At 46.3% G+C, this 7,253-nt stretch overlaps 2 long non-coding RNA genes across 2 annotated transcripts; one reads left to right on the top strand and one right to left on the bottom strand.

The window, feature by feature from the left end:
• Positions 1–1,596: 1,596 nt before the first annotated feature.
• On the bottom strand, positions 1,597–4,256 carry LOC140700515 (uncharacterized). Its single transcript, XR_012078925.1, has 3 exons — positions 4,010–4,256; positions 2,981–3,134; positions 1,597–2,230 (listed from the first exon to the last, which is right to left on the bottom strand). It is a non-coding gene; the product is annotated as an uncharacterized lncRNA (long non-coding RNA).
• A 119-nt stretch (positions 4,257–4,375) lies between these two features.
• Positions 4,376–6,586, top strand: LOC140700514 (uncharacterized). The gene is made up of 2 exons (XR_012078923.1): positions 4,376–4,541; positions 6,058–6,586. It is a non-coding gene; the product is annotated as an uncharacterized lncRNA (long non-coding RNA).
• Positions 6,587–7,253: the final 667 nt, after the last annotated feature.

Genomic DNA, 7,253 nt, shown 5'->3' with positions numbered 1-7,253 from the left:
TGGTTCAGCAAGTCAGGGATGCCCTTGGGGACCCATGCTCTTTCTGTCTTCCTGACGCATCAACCTCAGAGCATTGGTTTTCATTCTTGTCACCTCATGATCCCAAGAGAGTGGCCGCAGCTCCAGACAACACATCTGCATTTAAGTCAGGGAGAGAGGAAGAAGAGCCCAGGCAGTACCAACCGAATCTGTGTCCTTTGGTCAGGAAAGCAAAACTTTTCCCAGAAGTCCCCGAGCAGACTTCTGTTTCAGTCCTGTTTTTGTTTTGTTTTAAACATATTCCTTAAGGAATCACACAGGTAAAAGGGGAACAAAATTTTGCATTTTCCCCAAAGTGGACAATATTGCATCTTAGCATTCCAAATGAAGATGTCAAATACCAAACCGAGTGACACATTGCACACATCTCTCCTCCTGAAAACTCGGTCACATGTTAACTTTCACTGCAAGGGAGACTGGGAAAGTGGGAAGTAAGTTTGTCCAATAGGCTTAGACTAATCGTGACCCATCCCCTGGGGGGAGAAGGGGCATGTGTCTTGCTGGGGTGTTCCCAGTAACGTCAGCAATGTTCCTTAAACACACCCAGCTTTCCCCACCTCTACGTATGTGCTCAGGTTTTTCCTGCCTGCCTGAAACTTCCCCATCTCTGCCTGTCAAAGTTCTGTCTACCTTCAAAATCCTTTCCAAATGCCCTGAATTCCCAATGGGAAGTGAAGGCTTCTCCAGCCTCTCATAGCATCTTCTGTCCTTGTTCTGGGACTTAATTCTGTCCTCTGGCTGGTCCCATACATGAGGCACAGCTTTGCGGCCAGACAGGCTTTAGCTCTAGAGGTCCCTTCGATTGGTGGGTGACAATCTCTCTAGGGCCTCAATTTCCTCATCTGTAAAATGGGACTGATGATAGAACCTGCCTCACAGAGTCACCATGAAGATTAAATAGGATAATTTATGCCAAATATTTAGCCTAGTGCCATCCCAAAGCCGGCACTTGATAACTGTTAGCCTTTCTTTTTTTTTTTTTCTTTTTTTTTTGTGGTGAGGGGAGGTAATTATGTTTGTTTATTTTTAGAGGAGGTACTGGGAATTGAACCCAGGACCTTGTGTATGCCAAGCATGCACGCTACCACTAAGCTATACCCTCCCCCCAACCTTTCTTATTATTACCAACGGTTCGCCCCACCCTGTCCCTCAGGCTCTGCCTCCCTCAGCTTTGCATACCCTGCCATTTTTCTTAAATTGAGATAGAATTTACATATCATGAAATTCACCCTTTTAAAGTGTACAATTCAGGAGTCTTTAGTATATTCACAGAGTTGTGTAACCATCACCACCACCTAATTCCAGAACATTTTCATTGCCCCAAAAAGAAACCCTGTCCCTGCCAGCAGCCCCTGGCAATCACCTGCACCTGCACCTCAGCCCCTGGCAATCACTGATCTGCTTTCTGTCTCTATGGATGTTCCTGTTTTGGACATTTTCATATAAATGAAATATGACTTCTTTCCTTTAGCATAATGTTTCCAAGGTCAATCCATGCTGTAGTGTGTCTAAGTCCTTTGTTCTTTTTTGCTGCTGAATAATAGTCCATCAAATGGATTTACCGCATTTTGTTTATCATTTAATCAGTTAATGGACATTCAGCTGTTATGAAAAATGCTGCTCTGAATGTTTGTATACAAGTCTTCAGGTAGACACCCAAGAGAGGAATTGCTGGGCCAGATGGTAACTCTATAACTTTTTGAAGAACCACCAAACTGCTTTCCACAGTGGCTGTACCATCTTACCTCCCCACGAGCGGTGACTGAGGGCTCCAATTTCTTCATGTCCTCACCAGCGCTGGCTATTGTCTGGCTGACTCTGCCACTTTCAGCCCAGTGATGCACATTGTAGGTTTTCTGGGGCTTCACTCCCCTGAGGCTCTGCGAGGCTCGTAAGAGGCACAGTTTATCCACTGGTGGCATGAATGTGACACCGTGGATTTGTTATTTTCACCTTCACTCTGGGCCTTACTATGTGTCTGCCCTGTTCTGAACCCTGGACTGTATGTCTTCATGGAGCCCGGGGTCTATGGAGGCACGGGTAAGTCAACAGAGTGCGGAATTGCTGTGTAATGAGTACAGTCCTGGAGGGCAGCCTCGGGCCCGGTGGAGAGATAATAGCAATTTCCCCATCGGAGAAGGAGGAGGCTATTCAAGAAGGGCTTCCTGGAAGAGGTGCTCCCAACCTTTGTCTGAAAGATTAAGTAGGAGTTACTCAGGCAAAAAAAGGATCTGTTCAGCCATAAAAAACGACAACATAGTGCTGTTTGCAGAAACATGGATGTCTCTGGAGAATGTCATTCTCAGTGAAGTAAGCCAGAAAGAGAAAGAAAAATACCATATGTTATCATTCATATGTGGAATCTAAAAACAAAGAAGACAAATGAGCTTACATATAAAATAGAAACAGACTCACAAACATAGAACACAAACTTGTGGTTGCGGGGGGAAGGGAGTTGGGAAGGTACAGACTGGGATTTCGAGACTGGTGTATACTGACAGGTGTATATAGAATAGATAAACAAGTTTATACTGTACAGAATAGGGAAATATATACAAGATCTTGTAGTAGCTCATGGTGAAAAGAATATGAAAATGAATATATGTATATTCATGTATGACTGTAAAATTGTGCTGCTGTACGCCAGAAATTGACACAATATTGTAAACTGACTATAACTCAATTAAATTAAAAAAAAAAAAGGAGATAGTGTTCCCAGGCAAGGAAAAGAGCAGAAGGAAAGGTGTGGAGATGGGAACACGGGGCTGTGCTGTGAGGTGGCAGGAGGAGATGAGGAGAGATTGACTGGTGAGGAGACAACAGAGAGCCCTGGGTGTGAGAAATCTAGGTTCCACACTGGAGAAAGAACAGAACAGAACAGATGGGAGGTCTGCCTCAGCCCCCTCTTCTGTAAAATGGGGGTAATAATAATGTTACCTACCTTTTAAGGGTCTTGTATGCATTTAGTGAACTTGAACAAAAAGTCTGTGCGGCACGTGAGCAAGTCCCTGGCACCTGCCCAGTAGATGTTGGCGTAACTGCTGCTGTCTGCCCGGAACTCGGAACTTGGTGAGCCGTTCTCTGTACGTTCCTCTCTGGGGTCAGAGACAAGGGAATGGGTGGGGAGGGGGAGTTCACAGTGGAGACATAATGCTTCCATTGTAACCATCAGGGTGGAGGGGGAGGTGGAGGGACAGTAGACAGTTCCCAGAAAAGGAAGGTGAACTTGACAGACAAAACAAAAGGTGGTGCCGCCTTCTAGGAAGAAATGATCAAGTGATCAGTTAACAATTATGGGGGGGAGGGTATAGCTCAAGTGGCAGAGTGCATGCTTAGCATGCACGAGGTCCTGGATTCAACCCCCAGTCCCTCCTCTAAAAGTAAATAAACCTAATTATCAGCCCTCTTCCCAAATTAAATAATAAAACAATAAATAGATAAAACAGTAAAAGAAAAAATTATGTATTGAATACCTACTGTATGCAAGGCAATGTGTAAAAACTGCTGGGATGGGAAGAAATACACCTCCCTAACCACAAGTCGAGTTGGAGAGACAAGGCGATAACTCAGGTAAATAACTCCCCAAGTCACAGGACAGAGCAAGATTAGCCATCTCGTAAGTGGCGTGGCTGGGCAGTTGGACAGGAATCCAGAGAATGAGTAACTCATGGGAGGCTAGAGAGGGCTGGGGAGCTTCGTGGAGAACCAGGGAACTGAGGTGGAGTAGAAGGGTGGGTAGGATTCAAGCAGACACAGGGGAGGAGACGTCAAACCAGATGGAGGAAACCACAGGGCAGGGGGCAGGGCTTTTATTTGCAATCAACCAGAGAAGAAGGGAAAGAGTTTAGAGCAACCCATGGAAGTTAATGAAGGACAAGAAGGGAAAAGCGATAATAATTAACAACTAATATTTACTAAATGCTAGACATAGTGTCAAGTGCTTTCTGTATTTAGCAGAAAGAAAAATCACCTTCTAAAAATTCCTCTGCAAAATAGTTCTTATTGCTCCAGGACAAGGGTCACCAATATAAACGCTTCCAGGAGCCAGACTTAACAAATGTGACTCAGATTGAGTTTTAGCAGTATGGAGTGGTGGGGACTGCAGCAAACTAGGGAGCGATTGCTTCCCCTAAAAGGGATGGTCACGCCTCAGCCCCAGCCAGCTGTAGTTTCTAATGACCACCATGATCTTATGTCCCCATGACCTGGCACGACAGACAGACAGGCGGCAGAATCCCCAGGCCCCTCGCCGACTCAGTCCTTTCTGGCTCTGGGCTCTCCCCTCCCACCCTTCCCCATTATGACATCCTGAGCCCCACCGTTGCAGGCTGGCTTGAGCTGGCCCTGGCTGCCTTGGGGGGAAGCCGCCTGCAGAGGGAGAGCTGGAGCAGCCTGGGGAGGTGGTGCGGCAGTGATCTGAGCCAGGGGCGGCAGGTGACACCCAGGACCAGCCCAAGGCCACCACCGAGAAGTTTGAGAAGGGGCTGGCCTGCCAACAGCAGGTCAGGATGGAGGCTGTGGTGGGTTTATGTGGGTGTTTCAGGTTAAGGTGGCCCCGAGGAGCCCTCAGTGACATATCAGTGTCTCATTTAATCATCCCAGCAGCCCCATGACGTAGGTGTAGTTCTCCGCATTTTACAGATGAGGAAACGGGAGAGGAAGTCACTAGCCAGGGCCACAGTGTGACCTAGTCTAGGGACTTACCGCACAGTCCTTCCGGGGAGAGAGAGGGCAGAGTATTTCTGAAGAGAGAAAACAGCTAAAAGGAGGGCGCTGGAAACAGATGTGGCTGAGGGATGAACACTGGATTTGCTTGGCCAGTTCTTGGGTCGTTGCGGGCCTTCTCAGAGCCTCCCGCACAACGTTGCCCACATGGGCTGGCCTGGAAGATGGCTGCTGAGCCTCCCAGCCCTGGTTCTCCAGTGCTTGCTATGGATGATGCATTTATTTTAGAATCCTTGATCACTTGAGCTTTGGGGCTGGGCGGGCACCCCGTGAGAGGCAGAGAAATCAAGAGTGATTAAGACACAGCCCCCAACGCAGGGGCAGCTTACACTCAGGGGAGGAGGCAGAACTGCTCAGAGCGATAGATCCTCCTCGGGAGAGGCTAGGTCCTCCCAGATGAGAATTCATCAGTGGGTCCAGAGGGTGTGTCAGTTACTCCCTGGCTGCCGACCATAACAAAGTACCACAGGCTAGTGGCTTAGGAAACCAGACATTTATTCCAGCTCTGGAGGCTGGAAGTCTAAATTCAAGGGCCGGGCAGGACTATGCCTGCTCTAAGATGCTGGGGAAGGATCTGTTTCGCAGCTCTCTCCTGGCTTCTGGTGGCCTCGTGTTCCTTAGCTTGTAGGTGCAGCCCTCTGGTCCTCTGTCTTCAAATGGCATTCTCCCTGCATCTTCAGATCATCTTCCCTGAGTCCCTGTGTCCAAACTCCCTCTTTTTTTTAAGGACGCTAGTCATATTGATTAAGACTCGCTCACCTGGACTTGGATAAATCCCTAAGACCCTATTTCCAAATAAGGCCACATTCTGAGGTCCTGGGGGGTTGTAACTTCAACAGATCTTCTTTAGGGGATTCAATTCCACCCACAACAGGAGGGTAAGCAGGAATTCCACCTGGGAGAGGAGAAGGGGTTCTTCAGGCCAGGGAAGCACAAAGGCCAGGAAGTGTGAGGTCCAGGGTATGATCATTGGGCAGGGGAGCGGGGTGAGGCTGGGGCCAGTTTGAGGATAAGGATGTGATCTGAGGGGAGATAATACAGCATGTGGACTTTGGAATCAAGCACATCTGGGTTTGACTTGGCACTGCCACTAGCTCTGTGACCTGGGGCAAGTCACTTAACCTCTCTGAGTAATAACTGACCCATCTGTAAAATGGACATAAAGGACTGTCTACTGCAAAATGTTGTTAGGAGAATTGTATTACTAAATAAATACAGTACTTAGCATAGTGCTTGGCATAAGAATGACCTCAAAAAAGTTGAAATTACCCTTTCTTTTTCTTTTAACAAAAGATGCTGCCCTTTTGTGTAGCCTGAGATCAGCACTATTCAGCACCGAGGGAGGAGACAGCTGCTCCAGCCCACCTCTGAACATCTGGAAAGTTCTTCCCTTGGTTGTCCTCTGAGAGTTAGGCTGGGGCACCCAGGGCAGGTTACCCATCACCGTTCAAACAGAAATCCCACCTCAGAGGGGAATCACCTCTCCTCCCCCCTCACCATGACCACCACCTCCCATTTCCACAATCTCAGTATTTAGGTATAATTAGCAACTCACTGCTAATTATAAAATTAGGTTTTGCCTGCTCTCACCAACCATGGTGGGATGCTGCCTTGCTTTTTCTGACCTCCTCAACTCAAGCTCACAGATCAGGTTGACTCGTTGCAAATCAGAGGCCTAGAGGGAGGGGGTTTTGGAGGACGTGTGGTTCTCCAGCCAGATGCTCAATGAAAAAATAAAAAAACCAAACATCTCTTTGAACAGCAGGGAGGAAGAACCTGGTTAAAAAAAAAAGTTTTCCTAGTAATAAAGCATAAAAAATTATTACTAATTTGTGTTAAGCAAAATATTTTTGCTAACAATATAAAGGAACTCGATTTTAAAATGGGCAAAGGACTGACAAAGGCTTAATTTCCAGAATATACAAACAGCTCATAAAACTTAATAACAAAAGAACAAACAACCCAATCCGAAAACAGGCAGAAGACCTAAACAAACATTTCTCCAGTGAAGACATACAAATGGCCAACAGGCACATGAAAATATGCTCAATATCGCTAATTATCAGACAAATGCAAATCAAAACTACAATCACCTCACACCTGTCAGAATGGCCATCAGTAAAAAGTCCACAAATGATAAATGCTGGAAAGGATGTGGAGAAAAGGGAACCCTCCTACACTGTGGGTGGGAGTGCAGTTTGCTGAAAGCATTGAGGTTCTTTTAAAAAATAAAAATAGACTTATCATATGATCCAGCAATTCCTCTCCTGGGCATATATCCAGAGGAAGCTCTAATTTGAAAAGATAAGTGCACCCCAATGTTCACAGAGGACTATTTACAACAGATAAGACAAAGAAACTACCTAAATGTCTTTTGACAGATAACTGGATAAGGAAGCCATGGTATATATACAATGGAATACTACTCAGCCATAAAAAAGAATAAAATAATGCCATTTGTAGCAACATGGATGGAACTGGAGATCATC

The sequence above is a fragment of the Vicugna pacos genome, chromosome 12, assembly GCF_048564905.1.
Source record: "Vicugna pacos chromosome 12, VicPac4, whole genome shotgun sequence".
NCBI classification, from domain to species: Eukaryota; Metazoa; Chordata; class Mammalia; order Artiodactyla; family Camelidae; genus Vicugna; species Vicugna pacos.
The sequence above is the reverse complement of the archived record's forward strand: the minus strand, read 5'-3'. Positions and strand labels throughout refer to the sequence as shown.